At 47.0% G+C, this 24,536-nt stretch overlaps 1 protein-coding gene across 1 annotated transcript in view; it reads left to right on the forward strand.

Annotated features, from left to right (window-relative positions):
* The first annotated feature begins 513 nt into the window (after window positions 1-513).
* The window catches only part of SHCBP1L (SHC binding and spindle associated 1 like), a 1,698,124-nt gene continuing 1,674,101 nt past the window's right edge, over window positions 514-24,536 (forward strand). Inside the window, exon 1 of the mRNA XM_085600099.1 lies at window positions 514-572. The gene's annotated coding sequence lies outside the window, so the exon portion shown is untranslated. The remainder of the gene's footprint in view (window positions 573-24,536) is intronic.

Raw genomic sequence — 24,536 nt, forward strand, 5'->3', positions numbered from 1 at the left:
TCAACTTCTGTTTCTTGCCGCTGTTGAAGACTGGATATTCTACATGGACAGCCTCTGCCCGCCACTAACTCAACTTGGCCTATGGTTTGGCTGTCCAACTCTTGGGTTCCACAGAGGTTCCAGTCTTTTTGTAGGCCAAGCCTTGTCATGTGGTTTTAGGCCACTCCCTATTTACAGTGCTAAGTTAGCTCAATCACGTTAGCTGTTAGAAAGCCATCTTGCTGCTTTTGCTGCCTTTGCACCCGACACTGTTGTTACATGTTATTCAGTTGAGAAATGCAGACTCGCTCTTGTCTCAAGTGAATGTTATTTATACATCCTTAACAGTTGCTAGTGCCCTTGGTCTGTACATCGAGTAAAGAACTGTTCTAGGACACTAGACGGTGCCGGCTGATTGTGTTCAGGGTGATCGTACCACTGTTTAGTCATAACATGCACGCAGCTGCAAATACCAGAAAGTCGTAGGCTTTAATATTACAGCGCATCATTTTGTTAGGGCATTCGATAGAAGAGCTGAAGCAGAGAACACTGAGCTGATCCTGTGATGTGATACACCTAAGCTGATCTATACGGTATGGGGTCCCCTATGCAAGCCTATGAGACCTACTAATAGTCTAATAATATTTTATTAGTTGCTAGAGAAAGGAGGGTGGTTATTTTCCACTGTCATTATTAATATGATCGCTCCTTTCATTTTCTATGGTATTGTAACAATGCTAATGGTAATGATCTTAACCATTTGTCTGCTTATGTTAGCCAAAGTACTGTATAACAGGACTCGAGGTTTATGAATAAATTCTTTAAACTTTACTGTGTCTTAGTTATTCTGTTGTGGACTGATATATATGTGCAAACGGGTATTTCGGGTTCCCACCATTCCCACCATTCCTGAGAATAACTAAGTCGCATGTTCTGGGTTGTCTATACATTGGGACCGCCGAGCTAAATCTCGGATAACGAATGTGACACTAAGCTAGTCGGATAAGGGGTTCTTAGTTCTGAGGGGAGTTTCTGGTACACCACAATTCTCTAAGGTTCTGGTTTCCTGCGCATAGTTCTGTGCATACGCAGAATCCCTACAACAGCCTAGGCAGTGCATGCGCTGTCTCTTCAATACATGCTATATCTACTCTGTAGCCCGCCCATCTCTTTTTATTGGTTACTTCAATTGTCTTTAAAAAATGCATGCTTGCTAGTGGTCAGTCCTCCCTCTTTGTCCCTCTTTTTTCTCTTTTGTTTACTCCCACAGAGCATCACCCAATTACTGGGCTTTGTACACTTTTCTGTTTATGGGTTTGTTTTGGGGAAATCTTTTGATATTATTTGTTTCCTGCTTGTGTCTTCGGTGCATGTTCAGCTTCAGTGCTACTTGCACCACCAGCACCACCTCCCACCCATCGCGTGCATGGATCTAGCATAGCCTGTGTGAGTGCATGTGGCAGGCAGTGTCAAAGTGCGCTTTTGCTGAGCTCGTGAGTAACATGCACTTGTGCTGTGTCTGTTAGTGCCCTTACCATGCAGCGTGTGTGTGAGCAAGGATAGCACCTTCCATTCGTTGGTCGCGAGGGCACCTCCCCACCTTATACTTGGGCTTCCCCGTGTGCAGTCTGCGCATGTTCGCATTCGCTGCGTGACACCAGCGATGCAACACTTTTCAGTGCACCCTCCTTGCGACACCTTGGATGCGCCGTATTTACTGCACGGCGCTCAACGTCGCAAGGAGTCAACAGATACGTCAGTATTCCTGACGTATCTTTTGGCGCAGTAATGGCGCATTGCTGGAGTGTGTCGCAAAACAGACGCAAGTCCAGCAATGTGTCCTTTCACATGGGGCTTGCCCCATGTGAAAAGGGCCTGCATCAGTCTTATGCCTGCTGTGAGGCTGGCGTAAGGATTTGACGCAGTGGCATCCTAGAAATGGCGTAGTGAGATCTGATAGATTTCAATGCGCCACTTCTACGACTCTTTTTAGCAGGGGAACATCCACCCTGTATACATTATACCTGATGCAGGTATAATGTAGCCCATGGGTTTGCAAAGTGACGCATCTGCCTAGATGCGTCACTTTGTAAATATGTTGCAATGTGATGCATATTTTACACCCCAGGTGCATCACAAAAAGTGACGCACCTGCGGCGTAAGGGGCGCATAAATAAGCCACTTACTGCACTTCTTGGAGAAAAGCAGCATATTAAGATAATTCGAGGTTTCCATGTATTTGGAAAACAGATTCTTAAAAATGCAGAAACCTTTTCTTTTCTCAATTGTTTTGACTGGTTTTTTTCCCATTTCCCTGCTTGGATTGAGTGATACCTTTGTTGTAATTATCATCTGCGCACAGCTAAAACATACTAATCCAGTTATTGACCATTGTACAAATAATATTTTGCATTTTAGAACCTATTCTGAATTGTTTTCATGATTTTTGTTGCTGTTTACATGGTGTATCCATTTCCTTCTGTATTCTTAATAAATTTAGTTTGCCGCGTTTCTTCAGTTTTGAACGTAAGTAACCAACATCTCTATATATTGCAGACGAATTCAGTGGATCTCTTAGTATTTATAATTCTTTCCGTATTGTGTGGTCATCTTCATATCACTTCCTTATCCGTAGATTCATAGTAGTTGCCTGTTAAAACCGGGAATATTGACAGGCCCAATCATGCATAATAGTATTCTGTTCATCCTATAAGCGTCCTCAACCTATTGTGTTGTGTTGTGTGTGGTACAAGTCTCTGGGCTCATTCAATAAGTTGATGCCTAGACTAGAAAGAACCAGTGCCCACAGCTGTGCAATTCTCAGTTGACTTGAGCTACAGCTCACTGGAAAGAGGGATGGAAGAAGAATTCTATTTCACCCTTTCCACATAGCTTAAACTACACCCATCTTGATAACATTAATATAAAAATTGGAAGGCCTTTTGTAATTTTTAAAGACCTAGTTCTTTTGAAAGCCAGTACTTTCAACATGTGTCCAAAGTACCATATTATAAAGCTAGATTTAGTTTCCACATAACTGGCTCCAGCTTGTTCCTAAATCAACATGCTTGTCTCGCCTTGGGAGCAACTCTGTAGCGTTACATCCTGGTGCTCACACTGTCTGCGTCCTGTGCAGGACACCACTATATGTAAGGTTAGGAGACGAGCCAACAGAGAGCACGGTTGTCTACAGATGGGAGACCCTTGAACAGAGGAACCAAACTAGCATAACTTAGCAGAACCCTCTAGTAACTGAAGTGATCAGGGGGCATATTTACAACGGCTTTATCTCTGCTTTTTTGGCTTTAAAATCCAAAAAAGCGGAGATAAAACTATCGCCCTATTTACAAGAGGGTGCAAACATGCATTATCGCATGTTAGCACCCTTTTTCCCAACGCCTCCCTTTGCATCTCTAATGAGATGCAAAGTGGGCGTCACTGGGCGTACCCCGGATGGACTACCTTGCAAGTATCGCTGATGTTCACATCACAATATTTACAAGGCAGACCACAGGATTTTAGCAGACGTTAGATTTTGGCGAAAACGGCCGTTTTCGCCAAAATCGAACGTCTGCTAAACTCCTGACTTACCTATGTTTGACATAGGGGGTGGATTATGCAGATACGACCACAGGGTCGTATCAGCAAGGTTATCGCCGTTTTGTAAAACGGTGATAACCTCGCTATCTCTGGAATTTTTATCGCCCTGGAGAAAAGCGTTGTTAAGAACACGCTACCAGGGCGATAAATTCCAGAGATAGCCTGCGATAAGAAATTTATCGCTAAGCACGGCCAGCGATAATTATCGCTGGCCGTTGATAATATGCCCCCAACTTCTTTTGCCAGAGCCTTCCCCTTCACCTGCATTACCCTGCAGTAGTGCACCAGCGGTTCTCGTCCTGCCCTGGTAGTGCCAGCTCCTGGAACATGTAACGCACCTGCGCGTCATATCCATCTTGTAGCATGCACTCTATCTTATGATGTAGTCATTGTTTCTTGAAGATATGTAATTGATCTTCATTGGGTACAATTGTGCATCGCCCGTTGCAGTGGCACAGCGCCTGCCACCCTGTGCAATATCACAGCGAGCTCTGCTCCCTGGCTAGGGGTGCTGCATTAGCACATTCTTCTGCCCCACGCCCCACTCAGTGCTGCCCTCCCCGGCACATGTGTGCATTGTTTGCTGTTGGTAGATTTAGCTGCCTTTTATGCTGGGCAAATAAGTGACATCTAAGCCCCGCCCACTCCACAGGTATTTAACATGTCAACACTGCAAGGTTATAGGCGCCTCTGGTGGTGTCGGAGCTGCCCCCCCCCCCCCCCTCCGCCCCGTAGGTTTTCTCTCATGATATACAGTTCATAAAACCTTGAACTGGGCCTGCCACGAGACTAGAGCCCACTGCTACCAAAGCACCCAAGGCTGCCATTAATGTTCACCCCGTTGACGGCAGACACATGCCAAAAGTCTTTTTGAGTTGTACATTGAACTGCAGAAGGAACAGGGGCATTTGTTAACGTGATTGGTGCTTTACTGCTTTGGCAATTCAATTGTCTTTATTAGCTGACGTTGCATTTTGATAGGACACAGTTTTCATTTATACAAGTCCACAAGTACACTGCATCTCGTATATCTAAATACAAACTGCATTTTCTTTGGAAGTGTCTCATTTATGGAAACCCACGTTATTAGTAAAGCCGCGTCTGTCTCAACTGCCACTGTGTTTTAGTGCCACTGCCCTCCTTCAGTTAAAGGGCGATTACCGATTAGCAATCACGCACTTCCTCAGATCAACAGGAGAACAACATGTCCTTTACTCCTAGAACTAAACGGTATTAATGAAGAACGTGTCGCTCTGGATCAGTTCTTATGAAGCTTACAAAGTGTACAAAAAGTGGTAATCAAAGTTTGAATTTTTATTGGCATCTTTTCATTGTGTTACTTAATCCTGGTCGGTTGCTGGTGTCGGAGGACTGCAGAGCCAGCCAATCACCATAATTTCACTCACCTCCACACAATTCAACTCCACACATTTCTATTCCACACCACATTATTCGACACCAAACCACACAATTCAATTCAACATTACAATTACACAACACACCACCGATCCACAACACAGAATTCCACATCATGCCACAAAATTCAACAGCACACCACTTAATTAAACTCCACTACATACCACTCTCCAACACACAATCCCACTCCACACAATTACAATACACTCAACACCACATAAGTACTATCCACATAATTCCACAGCACACCATGCCACATAATTCCACTACACAAATCCACACCACACAATGCCAAGCCACAGAATTCCACAACAAACAATTCCAATCCAACCCATATTATTCCACTCCACTCCACAACACATACATCCACTCCATTCCACTTACACATGGGTAAAAGACATTGTCATTTATAATGCCAATAGCTCTTACTCTAGCAAAAGTGAGACCTATTGGCTCTGGGGTGCCCTGTATTAACAAGATTTTCCACCCTTTTTAGGGTAAATGTTAGGTCCTTGTCACTTATGCCAGGCATGGCAAAACAGAAACCCTGTGGGCATTACCCATGAGCTCCACAGCCCTCAGAGACAAATTTTACTCTCAATCTAACTCCTTAAATGCTACAAAATAAAACATGTATACATGCACTCAGCCAATTTGATGACAGCGCAACCCCAGACCTATGGCATCCTATAACCTGACCGGTTCTTGCATCAGCCTCCCTTTGTCTGCTGTCTGCCTGGCATCCAGACGCCTCGCCTGCCTAATGTGCAGGCTGCAAGGCATTTGCCACACGCCTCATACACATGCATACGTACCTCTGAGGTGAGGTAGGTCTACACTCATGTGCTGATGTTATGTTTTTTCTTATGATGCTTCTGTGTACTGTTTTTTTGTGTTTGTGTGTTTTTTCTAGCGCTTGCATGAAATTAAATAATTTAGTAAGTAATAAATATATAAAGAGTGGCACCTTTTGTCCAGGGGGCTAATCACTATGTAGCCATCTCTGGTTGACTGTAGTCAGAAGAGAGCTAGACAACATTAGTTATTGGTTGTGAGCTGCTGTGCTTTGTGTGAGTGGACATCTGTGCCCCATCTCCCCTTGTCTTAAGAAATGCAGCACTTTGGTGCCTCCATCTTGCTAAGCGATGTAATTATACAGCGTGATTGAAAACAATGCAGCCTCTTTACACAGGATGAAGAACGTTCAACAAAAAGAGCTAAGTGAAACCAGCTGTTTGAAGAAAAGACCATACTTAAATGTTATCTTTCCAGCTGCTCTGCTTTGCTCTGCTTTGGTGAGTCATGGATTAAACATATTGCAACATTACTTGTTTCCTGTGGATTGCAGACAGGGCCAAGTCCTTGTGGGACTCTCTGTGTGAAACACTTCCTAGTGCCATACTGTGCCGTTTGCAGTTGTCTGCACGCCTGTGTGACACTGCTATACCTTAGGCTGCATAGGCTCTGGTGTCTGTCTGTATCAGCAAGGAAGGGTTTCTACTCAAAGTGACTTGTTGTGAAGTGCAGTAGTCAAATCAACTTTATTCGGTTGCATTAAAATAGACCATAAAAGTAAAATACGAAAGCAGTACATTATGGGATAAAACATGGCAAGTTAAAGCAACACCCACTAAGATAGAATCAAGGTGCACACATGGAACAAACACTGAGTTCAATGCATGGCGTAGTGCTGCGAAGATAAAACATCTGCCATTAAAGTGCTAGAAATACAAAGATTAAAATACAACACAGCAATTAGAAATGTTTGATCAGTATATGAAACAAAATAAAAACTAGTCTAAAGCTACGGTGCACAAAAGTGTCGTCCTTATGGACAGAACTACCCATGCAACTTCCTTGCCTTGAGCACCAACCTCAAGAAGGCATAACGAGTATAGGTAATCTGCTCTGATCCCAGTGATTGTAAAAAGTGCAATGCTTCTGTGCAATGGCGCAGTGGGTGCCTAATTAAGAAAGATTTGAGAACCATGGATTTGTATTCAGAGTTAAAGTGCAGAAAACCATTACATGTAAAGTGCTTTGTGATGACACCTGATCACATGGACAGGACTCGAGATTACGAAACAAATCAATACACAGAGCAAAGGTAACCAGTCTATGAAATATGTTAATGCGATACCTGAGCCAAATAAAGTGCTGATGACGCTGTACATCATATGATAGAAATGGCCGCATGCTCCTAGGGAAGTCAAGCTCCAAATAACGGATAACAGGAGGGAGTGAGGACACCTTAGCCCATCTCCCTTCCCCCAAAATGTATGGCTTGTGTCCCTCAATGTTTTTGGGCATATTATGGGCAAGGATTGTAAAGGGTCTTCGAATAAGTACTGCCTGCCCAGGGCCACTGCCATGCCCCCAACACCCCTCAACCAGGGAATATCTAGGGACCGAGAGAGGGACAGACAGTCTTTATTTAGCAGTCTGTTTAGGGAGAGGGCCTCATTAACCCAAATGCCACGCCATGATAGCAGTGGGCGGGTCTTACAATATCCTCGAGATGGGTAAGCCCTGAATCCCCATGAGTGATGAAAGAGGTGATAGACAGTGGTAAACCCAATAGGCGACGTGTGAATTTATTTTCGGTAATCTGTAGTGGTGATAGCGCCTGACAGCCCAAAACCCCTGTGCCATAGGTAGCCCCCCTTACACATTGAGCACAAATAGACAGCATGTGGGCAAGTGATCTTTTTTCCAGATTGGCAATGAAGGAAAAAACGGCATTGGTACTCCTTGCAGCTGGTTGTTTCTATTGTCTAGCTGAGGGAGTCAGGACAACTATAATTAAAGGTTACCCCTAGATAGTTAAAGTTAGTCATGTGTTCAAATGGGGTCGCCTGGAGCTTGAAGACAGGCCTCAGGCTCGGCCTTTAGTCTCAAGACATTACAAAAGATTTAGTTGTGTTGAGTGTTGATCCATAAAGGATGCAAAGGCACCCACAAGATGCTGAGGTGCTGCGAGCGTACAACCCATAATGACCGCATCATCACCATACAAAAGAGCTGGTATTGGGCGGTGAAGTGCACTATGATAATGCACCCGAGTCCTGATGTGAGTGGGTACCTAGCAGGTATTCATTCTTCGGTTGCCTCTGCTGGCAACACTGACCGAGCACCCCTCTGCTGCTTCCAAGTGTTTCGTTGTGTGAGGTAGTGGCAATGTTTTGCTGCTCTATCCTACAGTCGGTTATTGGCATCAGACTACAAACCTTCCATATGCTGTTCAGATTCTAGGTAGATTTCCCCCCAAAATATTGTCTGCCAATGATATGTTACTTCTTAAAGTTACTCATTTGTGGCACCAGGGTGTGATTGACCAACTAAGGGGCTACATTTTGGACTAACAATCTTTTGATTAAGTCTGGTATAACCAATGTGTTTTGGCCCTGATGGGACACAGAGTCAATAGTTCTTGAACTCCAATAAGTTAGAGGAGGTCTCATGGGCACAATACAGATCATATGCTGTCATAAGCTCCAATGTTAGAGGCAAAGCAAACAAATCAGACTGCTTTAGTAGGGGGACTGACCACATTTAATTCAAAATATGGAAGGATTTACACTGCCTACAAAAAGGGGAAAATGGCCCTGATAAAACTATCTAAAGCATATGGAGCTGCATACTGGCCTAAAAGCTGTGACGATTACTCCAATAAACAAGACAGTCACATATGGCAGTGTGTCCTAGGGCTGAGGATCTCAACTCCATTTGAGACAGTCAGGTTAGAGATATCTCTTAAGACTGCACTGGGTCAGACAGTGAGAGTCTTCCACTGCAATAACAGGTAGAGGGAGCTAGCTCCAGCAGCTTGCTTAAACTTTATTAGGAAAGAAAAACATAATATCTATAACTACACATGTAATGTTAATATTAGACTGATACATTCAATGTAGATCTTCTGACCAAGAACGTGGTATTCTACAGTAAGGGGCAGTTAACTACCCAATTCATGGCTGTGACTCGCTTCGCAATAGAAGATTGCTTGGATCTGCTAATAATACATCATTGGCGTGAAAAGCTTCCATGTTATTTTTTTCGTGCAAAAAAGTATTCCAGTTTTTTGTTTTTGCAGTACTGTGTTATATAATGCGAACTTGGGGTATAGTTGTATCACTGACGGACACTTTCATTAATTGTTAGGAACGGGGAAATTATGTGATTTACCCAGAATCACAAGATGTTTGAGTCTCCCGCCAAGACTCAAACCTGGTTTCCCTGCTTCAAAGTCGGCCGTCAAGCCAAACTGCCGGGAGGAATGGAGAATTGGGGAGCTGGAAGAGGGAGCCTCAGACGCACACACTCCTGGGTAAGGGGGGCTCCTTACACCAAACATTGCTTAGATGGGCCCTAACAAATTGCTTCGGGTAAAACGTAAGAGGAAAGTTACCCAACATTGCTTCTAGTGAGGTTGTAAGAGGGAAGCCTTTTACACGGTCTACGTGTTGGGAGTATCACGCCCAATCACTGCTTTAAATTGGGAAGAAGAAGGTACCCGTGCTCGCTTCAAGATGACCGAAAGGGCACACGTGTTGTAAAATACCACACGCGTAAACTGCCTTGCGGGTTAGAAAGAAGAGAACCCCCTCATGCTACTTGATAGGCTGATGAAAAGCCCCCTCGCACATGAACTGAAGAGCGAGTATGAAGGGTGTCACCGCTAAACCACTACCCCTGAAAGAAATTTTAAGTGAAGATCCCCACTTCAACATCACATCGAGAGTGTAAAAGATGCGTTAGTTTGGTTGGATCACGATTTAGAGAAGGAATTCTTCACGGATGTATCCACCCAACTGTACCCAAGTAAAGTGTGATCGGCCATAATGATCAGCAGTGAGGCGTTGCGCACCATGAGTGTTTCATCCTTATAGTGCAGTATAGATTATCCGGAGCCAGAATGGAAGTCCCAGACCGTGCAGAGCGTAGAGTGTAAGCACAAACGTGAAGGTCTTTCTATGACCAGTGTGTAGTCACAGTATATTAACAGCAGAAGGCATTACAGTGAGGCGCCTTTGCGGAGCTGAGTGTTCTCTATACGGTAGAATTTTGAGGTTGTAAACTGAGGTGCTTTGGGTCAGCTCCGAGGGAACTGATTATACGTATAAACTAAGTTACTGAAGTGAAGCGCCCGAGAAGACCTTTTTATGCCCTACGTGATGCTTATAGTGAAACAAGGCATTATTTATGTGACGTGCATTGACAAAGCAGTGTTAGGATGACCACTTTTTAGGTCTCGCCTGACCCAGCGCATGCGCTGGTGTGGCGAGACTTTTTGAGAGGGCTCCAAAAAGTGCTACCAGGCCAGCATAGAGCTACAGTGCATGTGCGCGGGTGCGCGCGCCATGCTTTTCCGCGATTACTTCCACTTTCGCGGCCGCTTTGATGTTTGATCGCGAACGCTTGTTTATCTTTGTGTCCCTATTTCTTGCCCGTGGGCCAGGAAGCTTTCCTACTCGTCAGCTCGTTGTGAAGCTTGACACCCCTTCTGTATCACAGTGCAGGCCCAGCTTGTCTTTAGTGATTCTTTCAAGAGAGACGCTTACAATATGATCCCAAAACCTTCTTCTTAATGACTATGCACAAGTACATTATTAGAAGAAAATGTTAATGTTTTTGTTTACTATTAATAGAAATAAATAGACCAATTTAAACAATATTTTGTCTGGTAACTACTTTTTTCGAGACAAAATCAATTGAGACATTTTTCACCCAGGGGCGACTATCTCTAAACATACATATTTGTGATTCTTAATATTTTTTATTCTTCTGCTGTATATTTGATATTAATTTGCATGGTAGGAAAGCATACATGTGCGGTCAATGAACACCTAAATATATAAATCGTAATGAATCACGCAAGAGCGGGTTCTTCTCTGGCTCTGTAGTATTTAGGTTCCTATCATGCAAGCGCTCTCTCGCCACCCTGCATAAAGTAGGGGAGCCAAAAATACCATTCCCAGAGCTGACTCACAAGAAACATGCATTATGGGCAGGTACAAATTGATAATATAGAGGCAGGCGTAACAGATCAACCACATTAAAACAGCAGCTACTTCAACCCTCAGCTCAATCACTTTCTGAAAAAAAAATTGCAAGCTGGATTATATTTGACAATCTTGGAACAGGAGCCTTCCTGAAATATCATTACTGCGGCTAATTCCAACTCGCAGTTTCAAAAATATAATCCATACCAACCTCTAAACACAGTAGTGCAGTCCTGCAACAAATGAATGAAATGAATGAAATGAAAGTGGCTTTTATATAGCGCATGGCTACCCGGGAGCATCCCAGCGCTGCGGAGAGTGGAAAGAGGATGGAAGAAGTTACGGGAATAGCCAGGTTTTCAAGTGCCTGCGAAAGGTGAGATGATTGGGCTCTTTACGGATAGAAAGGGGGAGGGCGTTCCAGAGCTTAGAGGCATTGTATGAGAAGCGGCGTCCGCCTGTCCGTGCCTTCTTGATTCTGGGTGTGTCAGTCAGGAAGAGATTATCCGAGCGAAGGTTTCTGGTGGCTTTATAGGGTTTGATCAAGTTCTTGATGATCGGGGGGCCCTTGCCCTGCATGATTTTATGTGTGATACATAGTGCTTTAAAGTGTACTCTCTCCTGTATAGGGAGCCAGTGGAGAGTTTTTAGGGCGGGCTTGGCAAATACACACTGAAGCACTCTTACGCAATAAGTAGTGAGTGATGGCAAGTTGCATATTTTACTGCAAATACATTATTAAATAATAGCACAATGGTACAATGTCAACCAGTCTACATTTATCACATTTCACTTGGGAGATGGGAAGAAATTGGCAGTCTGGCTTCAGCTCTCCTTCCAGCTCGCTCAGACATTTGCAGATACCGGCCTTGGTGAGGCTGCAGTCAGAGCCATTAGACAGGGATGTTTCTCACTGTGAGCTCTTCGACGTTAGGGCTCTCACTAGCAACATATTTGCCAATATCGGGCAGATAGGCATTTGCTTGAATGAACATCCCACATTGGTAAGACTGATCTTTTCAACTGTTTGTGTTCACGCCACATCATTCTGCATGTTGTGTTCTAGCAACATGGTCTTGCTGACATGGAGGGTTCTAACAGCCCTGCTTAGGGAGTTTGAGATAACCCAAGCCACACAAATGAGTGTGGGTGTAGCTAACTCCTAGACAGTGGGGGGCGTGGCCGAGCCGAGCTGCAAGATGGCCACCGTGTAACGGGGCTCTGCCGGCCGAACGCCAAATCCGTCAGCCCATCCGGACTATGCCTTAATTTTTGAAGAAGGGAAGCTGCGGCGGGAGATGCCTAGACGTAGAGAAACCGATTCCTGCTTTTTTGTCCGCGATCGGTTGTGGCGATCCGGAGCGGCGACTCCTTATCGACCCTGCTGCCAGCCTGCGACATCCTAGACGGCGTCATCCGCTACGCAAGTCCCCGGTCGCAGGCCGAGGGCCGGAGCGCGCGGTGGAGACACCGCGGCCGCCGGCGGAAGAGGGACTCTCCTGCCATCGAAACCCTGAGTGGCCGAAGGGGGATCCCTGGTAAGCGGTGGCCTCCCTGCCTTGCGAGGATTGAGGAGGCGCGGGCTGAGCTGCCCGGTAGGCTGCTGGTGCCGCGCCGGCTTTGCTACCTTCGCCGGCTCTCCTGACGGCGGGGGGCGATTGTCTGCGGCGCCCGGTGGGTGCGGCCCACTTGCCTCCTGCCTGTGAATAGTGCCTGGCTATCGGACCACGGAGGTCCACGACCTGCGGGGCAAGTGTCTGCCGGACGGGGCCAAGATGCGGTGACTGCGTGGAGGGTGCCGGAGGCCAACCCAGGCGGCTACCCGGCTGCTGAACGTTCGCTGTGTGCCTTCCGGTGGCGCCCAAACCCGCCACAGGCCCACGGTCGGAGGGCGCTGGAGACCTGCAGGGCCTAGCTGAATGTGGATATCCCTACTAGAGGCAGGGGCAGCGCGGACGGCCACGAGGAGGAGTGGGTTGACGGCCTGAACGACCCGTGAGTTTGGCCGAGACCCGGAGGCCTGTGACGATCCCGTTGGACCCTCTCCCCCCCCCCGTTGGAGCCCTGGTGAGGTGGCTCCATAACTGCACCATGGGGAAAACAGATGCCAAGCAGCGGAAGCTCCAGTTTGAGAGACAGATGGCCCAGAACACTGGAACTGTCCCGGCGTCGCAGACGGTGGTCCCTGAAACGCAGATGGAGCCGACGCAGGACGAGGATGTTAAAAGTATGTTTCGCGATCTTAAGGGCTGCCTCAAGGAGATTGACGGCAAACTTGACTCCATGGCCCAGCGGCTAGATGGAATATCGCATAAAGTCGATCAGCATGAGGAGAGACTGGCGGCGGTGGAGGCGCGGATTGCCGACTGTGAAGAGGGCCACGGTGCCACCCAGGAGAAACTACTTCGCATGGATAGGGTCCTGGAGGTGATACGGGGGCGCAATGAAGATTTGGAAGCCCGCTCCCGCAGAAATAACGTAAGAATTATTGGTATTGCGGAATCCACGAATATTGGCAATATGGAGCACTTCGTTGAGGGTATGTTCCGCGACCTGTTTGGGGATGGCCTATCGGCCATGTTCCTGGTCGAGCGGGCGCACCGCACACTGGGACCACGCCCGGTGCCGGGAGCACCGCCACGCCCGATCCTTGCCTGAGTCCTAAACTATCGGGACAGAGACACGATATTGCGGCTGGCACGTGAAAGAGGTGAGCTCACATTCCAAAATATGGCTGTATCCTTATTTCCCGATTTCACACAAGCTGTGCAAGCTGCGAGGCGTGAATTCCTACCGGCTAAAAAGATCTTCCAGAAAGTGGGGACTAAATATGCCATGCTATACCCTGCCAAGTTGCGGATTCACCACAAGGGAAAACCAATGGTCTTCACGGCGGCGACGGAGGCGCTCAAATTTGTGCGGCAGGCGGAGCGGTCGCAGCGGGAACGGCGAGAAGGTCAGGAGACTCCCCCGCTGGGCCAGCTAAGTGACAATGAGTAGAAAGAGCATCATTATGTGGACTTCACGGGCCTGTGACGCAATGGGACACCAGACAGCGTGATTGTTAAGTATACCACTTGTTGATGCCTTAGGGGGGTCCTAGGGCCTACAGAGGGCAAGGGTTGCAGAGGGGAGCAGCAGGGGACAGTTGAACTCGATGCGGAGACTATTTCTGATCTTTGGCAGAGTATTGTAAGGGGAGAGACGCTGGGCCTACCCCGCTGTAAGCAGACAGACTGCGTACTTATAGGGCGGAATTGTTCGGCCACCCTGTCGCCTTTAGACAGGGGAGGGTGCCGGTGACCCCACGCCCTCGCAGGGATGATTCCCGTGATATCACTGCAGGAAAGTTGTTGTTGGGGTGGGTGGAGGGGGGGAAATGTGTCTCAACCTGATTGGGGGGTTGGAGTGGGTGGAGGGGGGTTTTGGTTATTGTTGGGTGGTTTTATTACACTGCACTATTTTACTGCACCACTACATGATGATGCGGCCCTGCCACTGGCCAATGCCATGTTATTGATTGTGAGACATGATGTGCGAGAGTTTTCCCTGCAGGCCCGAGCGAGATGCCGCTGATGACCACACCGCTGCGTAGGACACACCAATATGTACATACCTGACCGCGCTGCGTTGTCTTACATGGAATATTCGAGGTCTCAATGATCACCGCAAGATAAGATTGACCCATGCACATTTGACACGGCACCAGATTGACATCTGTTTCCTACAGGAAACGCATCTGACACAGGACGCCGGGGAGAAGCTTAGGCATGCTAGATGGGGCGAAATACACACCTCCGGCTGCTCCTGCTACTCCCGGGGAGTGGCTATTTTAATTCGAAGAGGCCTACCCTGGCAAACATTTAGGGTGCATGCCGACACTGAGGGGCGCTACATAATACTGCTGGGGAAGCTATTTCACATGCAGATAACACTAGTTAACACGTATGGCCCCAACACGGACGACCCTGATTTTTTCCGGCACGTCTGGCACAAGGCGCAGTCACTAGGAGAGGGGGCATGCATGTGGGGCGGAGACTTTAATGCGGTGCTTTCGCGGGAACTGGACAGGGAGGGGGCTGCTCGCGTACATCACCCACATGCGGCGGATCTTATCCGTGGCCTAATGGCGGACTATAATTTACTAGACTCGTGGCGAGTACTGCATCCAGCAGTCAGGGAGGGCCCCTGCTTCACCCCACACAGAGGAGCCTGGTCCATATTGGAGTTTTGGCTCTTAACCCCACAGGTACATGCATGGGTGTCCGATGTTACTCACAGGGCGCGCACCCTCTCCGACCACTCCCCAGTGGAGCTGGCACTACACGTACCAAAACCATATATAACGCCCTTCGCGTGGCGATTGCCAGCGCAGGCCCTGTCAGATCAGGTGTTTCGGGAAGAAATATACCAACACGTAACGGAATATTTTGAGCAGAACACAGGCTCTGTGGCGTCGGTGGGCACCCTGTGGGACGCATTCAAGGTGGTGATCAGAGGTCACTGCATTGCGGGACAGGCCAAAGTACTGAAGGCAATCAGGGGAGCGCTAAAGCGGCTGGAAGACCGCATACATGCTCTGGAGGTGCAGTACTGCTCGGACCTCTCTGCGACAACATTGGCGGAAACACGCACCAAACTCACGGAATACCAGACTGAAGCAGATAGGTAGCCCGCAGATATGGGGAGGGAGACCGCCCGGGCAAAACGCTCGCCCTCCTGCTGCGATCGCAAAGACCTTCCCCCTTCATTTCCTCAGTGGCGACACCGGGAGGTGGGCATGCGTATACTCCTCCAGAAATCCTAGATACATTTCGGACTTTTTACAAAGAATTATACCGTACCCGGGGAGCGCCTCCGCTGGCGGAGTTATCTGGCTACTTGGATACGATACAGCTCATATGGTTCAATGCGCACCAACAAGGATACTTCGATCGCCCCTTCCCGGTAGAAGATGTTAGGGACGCAATAGGCTCCTTGGCAGCCGGGAAGGCGCCAGGACCGGATGGCCTACCGGCGCAGTTTTATAAGGAGTACGCGGAGCTCCTGGCCCCCAGACTGTTGGCAGTGTATGCTGAGGCAGTTGAAGCGGGTATACTCCCAGAATCGATGAGAGAGGCTGTCATCATTGCCCTCTTGAAACCTGACAAGGATGCCCAACACTGCGACTCCTATAGGCCACTATCTTTAATCAATACTGATGCAAAGATCTTTGCAAAAATGCTCGCAACGCGGCTACAACCGGTTCTGCCACTTATGATACGCCCAGATCAGTCGGGCTTTGTGCCGGGCCGCTCGACATCTCACAACCTTCGAACCCTCTTTGGGGTACTACACTATTTAGCCCCGCATGTTAAGGCCGTGGCGGTGCTGCTGGACGCCACAAAAGCGTTCGACTCCCTGGAGTGGGGGTTCCTGTTTCCCTTGCTGCAGCGAATGGGTATGAGTGAGGCTTTTATTGGGTATATTAGATTACTGTATACTAACATCACTGCTCGGGTTAGAGTAAACGGGCTTATCTCTGCGCCCTTTGCCATTAGAAGAGGTACGAGGCAGGGCTGCCCCTTATCACCCCTGCTATTTGCAATCGCTACAGAACCCTTGGCAGCCCGCATTAGACAGCATCATGCGGACAGGGGCATTGGTTTTACGTCGAGGGCACTAACCGTCTCCCTGTACGCGGATGATATTACTCTATATATGATAGACCCGCAGGAAAATCTTTCCCCCGTGACAAGAGAACTGATAGAGTATGGCCTGCTGTCGGGAGTGACCATAAATTGGGAGAAGTCGGTTATTCTGCCTCTGACGACCGGGACGACCCGCTTTGCTCCGGACTGCCCGCTGAAGTGGGCTGACGGACCGGTGCGATACCTGGGGATCTGGATAAGCACGGACATGCAGCAAATATGGTCGGAAAATTATGGGCGGGTGCTGGGTTGGGTGGAGGAGAGGGTTGGCCGCTGGAAGCATTTGCCCCTTTCACTGGCGGGAAGAATTGCTGTGGCCAAAATGGTCATCCTACCGAAGTTCTTATATTTATTTGGGAACATCCCGCTGCCCCTGACTGCTAGTTTTTTGCGCCAAGTGCGCTCACAGATGGTAGAACTGGCATGGGGGGGGAAAACAGCCGAGGGTGGCATGGGAGACCCTCACTCTCCCACAGCGACAGGGGGGCTTGGCGGCACCGGATTTCTCACTCTATGCCTACTGTGCGCAGGCACAATTTTTACACTACTGGGTACACCCCACACCGTTTCAGCCACATGTGGCGATAGAGACGGATAGAGCGGCACCGCTGCCGCTCGCCGTGGCTGTCTATACGCCACACAAGCGGAGATGCACCGAAATCGACCCGGTACATGCACTTAAGTGGGCCTGGGATGGGCTGAGGCGCAGGGCCGGGCTGGACCTCCTCTACACCAGATCGATGCCTCTACGAGGTAATCCGATGTGGCCCCCGCTGCAACATATGCGCACCGGGGAGCGGGCTGCGGCGCGAGGCCTTCACACGGGGGGAGATTTGTTCCCGGGAGATACCTTCCTCACGCCGGAGCAGATGTGTGGTGAGTAAGCTCCGACGATGCTGGACACACTCCTTTACTATCAGCTTCGCCACACATGTCAAAAGCTGTTTCCTACATTTCCGGCACCGCCGCCGGATTTACTTGCCCTGGAGAATGTGCTAACGGTGGAATCGGGACGCAGGCTCATATCCCGATTGTACCAGCGTATGCAGTACAGCCATCCCGTAGTGATCCCGGCGGCGCGTGGCTTGTGGGCCACGGAACTGGGTACCGGCATCTCTGATGAGCACTGGGATCTATGTTGTAAGCTCCTTGAGATCTTATCCCCCAACTACAGGCTTCGCCTGATACATTTCAAATATATACATATGACGTATCGCACCCCTAACCGGCTACACCGCATGGGCTTGAGAGATACAGATAATTGCTGGCGCTGTCATGCACGCGGGGCTACTTTCTTGCATATGGCGTGGGACTGTCCCACATTGGCGTCCTTCTGGGCCAGGGTGATGGAGATAATATGTACAATCACTGGCCTACTGATCCCATGTACACCGCAAGCTACACTACTAGGAATCTTACATATGGTCAAACCCAAACACCGGAAGTTACCAGCAATGCTAATTTTGCTGACCAAACGACAAATTGCGATGCATTGGGGGGTGGCTACGTCGCCTAGTATTAGGGAATGGGTAAAAAGCGCTGTATATTGCCAGTCGCAGCTCGCTCTGTACTGGGAGCTCCTGCCGGTGCGCTCACGGCCGAAGGATATCTGGGAGCCCTTCACACACTGGCTGGCGCAAACTACGCTCCAGGCGCTGTAATTTAAATGCTCCTCATTGGGACTGACGGGAGACGGATGCAGTTCAGGTTGCCTGTGGGGCACGTTGGTCTATACCGGTGATTTGGAGAGTGCACGGGAGGGGGAGGTGGGAGGACGGATGGGTCAGGCGCATGTTGTTATGTCATACTGAGGTGGTGAATATCTACCCTATTGCTGGCGGTGGGTTGGTGGGGTCTGTCTCGTCAATAATATGTCATGTATACACGGCAGTGAGTTGTATTGTTTTTTGTTGCTAAAAAATGCAAATAAAAAGAATTTAAAAAAAAAAAAAAACTCCTAGACAGTGTTTTGCATGTCAGACCTAGACCCAATTTTACAACAAGCATTGGCATAGCCAATAGGTCTCGCCTTTGGGACCTTATAAGTGTTTAGCCATGCAACAGTTGCATAACTAAATACTTATAAGGTCCCAAAAGCGAGACCTATTGGCTATGCCAATGCTTGTTTTATTTTATTTTTATTTTTTGCGTTTTTATATAGCGCAAACTCGACCCAAAGGTATTGGAGTGCTTTACATGAGCACCAGTTACGTTACACATTATATAAATAGTATAAAACACTGGTGAACATTGCAAGAGAGAGCCACACTCCATGTGAGAAATATTGGTATAACTGTAGCAATACGCAGTGGAGTGGGGTGCATTGGCGGAGCTGCCTGCGATCCCGGTTTTGCAGCAGCAAAATGTACTATCGTCGGTTGTGTTGTCCGAGACGGGGGAGGTCGCGGGGGGCAAGTCGGGTAGTGGAGGAGAGGGGTTATGATGGCTGGAGTGTTGGGAGACAGCTGCCTGCCTCTCTCGAGCCCATCCTGGACGTCGCTTCCCTGCACAGGGGTGGTAGTCGGGCCTGTAACTCCCCCGTCACATGTGTTTACAGTCCGTGCAGAGGGGGCGCTGGGATTCTCAGGCTCACCCTGCTCCTAGCAGTGAGCCCAGTGTGATCCTGGGGCAGAGTTCTCACACCCCCCCCGGCCCCGGTGTGCTGCCCGGGGACTGTGGGAAACAAGCGCTCGCCAGGCAGAGCGCTTTACATGAGCACCAGTTACGTTACACATTATATAAATAGTAGAAAATACTAGTGAACATTGCAAGAGAGAGCCACACTCGGTGTGAGAAATATTGGTATAACTGTAACAATATGCAGTGGAGTGTGGTGCATTGGCGGAGCTGCCTGCGATCCCAGTTTTGCAGCAGCAAAATTTACTATCGTCGGTTGCGTTGTCCGAGACGGGGGAGGTCGCGGTGGGGTGTCGGGTAGTGGGGGAGAGGGGTTATGATGGCTGGAGTGCGCGCTTCCAGGCAGCCACGGTTTAGCGAGATGCAAAAATAAACACGCGGCGGAGCTTGTCTTTATGGGGCCATGTGTTTGAAACACATGGCCCCATTAAGATAAGAAACCTTTTGCGACGGAAGTTAGACAAGCCCGTCCAAGTGGGCCATCTTAAAAATGGAAAAGTCTACGTCACAAAGTGCTCTTTCTCAATGGCTGGCCACCGTTTAGCATAAACGGTGACGCCAGCCAATGGGAAAGAGGGGCGGGAATTGAAGCCCTTTACAGAATTCCCTCAGAATCATTAAATCTCACCAAGCGAGCTGCGCATGTGCGCAGCCACGCTAGCCGAGACCTAAACAGTAGTTAGTGGGACAAAGATTGATCTAAACAAAACCCAAAAAAACACTCACCGTAATGTGGTAGTTGCATGCACTCAGTTTTATGAATCTGCAACCTGCCCTTTCTGAGGCAGGCTACAATGCCTTTGCCATTACTAAAGGTCCCTGGAGTCAGACATGAGTCCTCTCTGTAGCAGGCTGCAGAACCTCAGGTTATTACTACAGGTCCTTGGAATCAGGCCCTTTGTGTAGCAGGCTGCAGTAGCTAAAGCGTTTACTAGAGATCGCCAGAGTCTGATAGAAATGCTTGGTTTAGCAGACTAAAGTATCTTAAGATATTACTATAAGGCCCTTCGGTCAGACACAAAAACCTGATTTAGCAGTTTGAGCAGTGTGCAGTTTCTAAAGACATTACTATGGGTCGCACAGGCACCCACGGCTCTCCTTCAATATCAGGATACTCCAGAATAAGAATAAGAACAAGACAAATGCTTTTGATTGACTTCTTATGTTGAAAATGGAAAGAAACAGTTGCAAAATATTTGACTGCCCTTTTTTATTCAGAAGGCCATATGGAAGAGAGGTACTTGCTTCAAAGTTCGCATGTGTACTGATGTTTTCTTGCTTTCCATATCCTAAGTAAATAAGCAACCCCTATGCTATCATAACAATAGCTGTTATCAAGGCCCTAAAAGGCAAGCACGGGGGCTACGTAGGGGCAGTGAAAACAGGGGAGTGGAGAAATTAGCCCATCCAAGCAATGGCCAGACATGAAAAAACACCTGAGGCCCAATAGCTGAAGCTAGGTGACCCAAATCCACTCTCTTTGTGCTAAGAAGCAGTTTCTGTAACAAGGTGGATTACTTTAAGCCAGCTGTTCTTGAACTTTGACGTCCATTGAATCACTACTGGAAGCTTGGGACCTCCACCTAGGCAACTTCTACAATTTGAAACTCTAAACAGTACACAAAAATGTAAAAACAAGTGTATCTCAAACAGATACACAAATTATGAAATATGTTATTCAATTCAGAAACAAAAATCATACAAAAATCAATCGAAATTTCAATGAGAAGTTACAAGCTTTTCAAAATGTAGTTTTATTTCTGTAATGTGAAGCAATATATTAGACTCTAGCATATCACTTTGCAGCCTATGCTCCTAAATGCATGCCCTGTATTTGTCAATGGATACCAGTGCTTCAGTTGAGGCCACCAACCATCCACACCAGATTCCATTTGCTGTACTTGTGCTGCTCTAACGAATCAAGCTAAGGATTCCAACTTAATTTGTGGCCTCCAATTTGAGATTCTGCCACATTTACAAAACATCTTTAAAATGTTCACTTTTGTTTTTATGTACATGTGCTTCATTAATCTGCTAATATTATTTAATTTTCTAAACAGTTATGAGCCTGCTAAGCTAGAATCATGAACAGAGCAGATACCCTTGAAAATCGCCTTTTTTCTAGAAAGTGGAAATGAGCAGTGACAAAAAACTCAAATATGCTTTTTTCTTTCAGCAGGCAAAATCATAAAAACATACATTTGCATATTCACTTTGACAAGTGTAATTATTTTTGCTTGTTTTGTGTTCTAAGTAATTGCTGATGCTAGGTAATGATGATAGGGGCTCTGAGTGCAACTCCTGTATATCCTGCATAAATTCACCATTATTAGCATTTTATGGCACTTGTGAGTAAGTAGAATGCAGTTGTTTTCTCTACATGAAAGAGAATTTCAGTTTTTTTCTGATGAAAGGTGCTTAGAAAAGGGGGTCGTTGGTGGATAGTGCCAGGAAGCAAAGGTGATATGGACAGAAAATGGAGAAAAACAGCCCTTCCATGGAACGGCAAGCAATGAAAAATACATGAGAGCTAAAGTCAGGAGGAGACTACCCCAAAGCCCACTCTCTCTGTATTAATGTCTTTTTCTAGCAAACTATAGTATATTAAGCCATTACTGGAGATCCTTGAGTCATACGCTAATGTTTACTTTATCTAGCTGCAGTGCGCTAGATCTTAATAGAGGCCTCGCTTGCATCCAACTCTGACCTTGTTATGTACCCCAATCTAGGCCTAAATAGCTAAATGACCTCTCACCTTTCACTGCATAATAGTTCTAGCACTGACCTTACCAGTTATGTGCTGAATAAATGTCAATTGGTTTCCTTGAAACTAGCCTAATTTATTATGCATGAGGATTCTTAGAAAAATCCCATGCACATGATATACATAACAGGATTAACATACTCTGTATAAAAGTCATGGTCATCTTCATCCTAGGGCGAAAGAACTACTTTGCATAATTGCAGGTATTGATTTAGGCTCATTTACATGATCGTACTCACAACACATTGATTGTGTTAGGAACCCGAGGCTATCTTTATGGTAAAAAAGTACCATACCTACACTAGCTAGACAGAGGAGAAGCTTCCACACTGACACAAGACACTGAGGTCCCGGCCTGCTGAAGCTACAACACGCAGCGGTCTGACATACCTTATTTGGTGTCCAACTCGATACCAAGCAAGGGTCCTTCATTCTCTCCATCGGGTAATGGGGTTGGCTCTTCCCTAGGGGATTATTGGCTTTACACCCACATACATACTAGGTACACTTAGGTAGGGTTGCATCGTAGGAGTACGCTCGATTACTGACGTGTATATATGCCTACATATATTCACTGTTTTAGCACCACGGTACAATGCTTCCTTTTATTTACTCTGTTAGTGCTTGTAATCTTATACATTTGCTTCTGTCTAATGATTGCTGCTGCAAACATGTTTTATACTAGAATGATGCTGGTTCAATAAATGCTTTTTGAAAATGTACCCATCGTTTATTCTGTGTATCTCTCCGAGACTAAGTGAGCATGATTAACTGAGCGAAAAGTACTGTACTGTTTCCACAATCCCTGAAGGTTCAAGGGTTGTCAGACCTATTTAGGGCTGTTGGAAAGTGGAGAAAATAGGGAAGATCCACAAAAGTTAGAGCCCTCTTGTAACAGCATGTGGGTGACCTTTCATTCTAACCAATTTCAGTCTGGGACTGTGCTTGTTCTTTCCTGATCTAACATGCCCTGAGACAGAGGTCCACCTTTTGTTTGCCATTAACAATTTATTGCTCCAGCGGATTCTGTTTTTCTTTCCAGTGTAAGCTTAGGCAAGTCTTGCAGTTTGTAGGCATTCTCAATTCTGGGTCTAGATAGAACATCTTCTGTACATTTTTTGTTCCAGTATGAAAGATAATAACAATAAATCTGGAAAAGAACAATACCGGTCTACCTCTTTATTAAAAATCATTTTGTTGCATCTCTGCAATTCCTATAGATTGATCTCACTGATGAATGGCAAGGCCAGAAATACAGCAAAAATATTTGGAATACGACAGTAGAGGGCAAAATTGTGTGGTGAGGATGACTAAATACAGCAACAGAACGAAAATTATACAACATAATGATTTTATGAGGCAGTGTAGGCCAAATTATGTGGCAAAGGTGATTAAATACAGCAACAAAGCGTATTTATACAGCATAATGAGGCATATTTTGTGGCAGCATTATTTTGCTATTGTGTCATTTTAACATATTATCATTTTGTCTGCTCAATGGTTTCACTTTCTTAGCACGTATTCTACACAGGAATGCATCAGTCAGCAACTGAAAGGTGACCGGTTAACCTTTATAAATAATCTACCAGAGCACTCCACCACGTGTGACCCTTTTTAAAGTAACCTTTAATATTTATGAGCTAGACAATGATTTGCAGAAGTCCGCAATTTACTCAATAGATACTATATCTTAGGTTATGTGTTAAATGCCATTATTCCACAATGGCAGATGAGGAAAATGCCTCTCACGGTTGTGCCAGGAGAAATATGCCATGAGAATGTTGTGCAGAGAGACAATTGATTACTGTGCCAAGATACATAAAATCTGGGCTATTATGTCCAGATAACTAAGCCCCCAAAATATATTGCGAACTGACTAATGCTCAAACAAAGCAGTGGGACAGGCTCAAGGTCAACGCCAACACAAAGAGATGATGGACGGAGCCCTGAAACTTTTCAGACACTCACCCCCAGTCACAGATCTGGGTTGAATCCATGATCACTCTTTAGCTCACTTCACCACCCCAGTTTATACCCAGCCATATGCAAATCAGTTTTGACCCTGTGCCTCGTGGGAACAGTCTAGCCCACACTGCCAAGCCATGTCTTCCCTGGACTAGAGACAAGCATCCTGAGACCAGTTTCGGAGCATCACCCCTCATCAGCCAGGCTAGCTTAAATCCAGTGGCTAAGTGAGCAAGTGACCTACATCTGGGCACACCTTGCCAATTTAGGGCGAACAAAGCAAACACAAAGAGCGCTGAAACTTTTCAGACACTCACCCCAAGTCGTTTGATGAGCAACCTGCCCCCAACCCTCTCGCCTGGCAACGGACACCGCTTCTCCCCATGTTCTACCAAAGTACTGAAACCCCGGGAATACAGCTGCTCCGTCAGACCCATATGTCTCCTGTGTGAACGATGACCCACCGAGGAGTAGGGACACCCCCTG

The sequence above is a fragment of the Triturus cristatus genome, chromosome 4_2 (assembly GCF_964204655.1).
Source record: "Triturus cristatus chromosome 4_2, aTriCri1.1, whole genome shotgun sequence".
Lineage (NCBI taxonomy): Eukaryota > Metazoa > Chordata > Amphibia > Caudata > Salamandridae > Triturus > Triturus cristatus.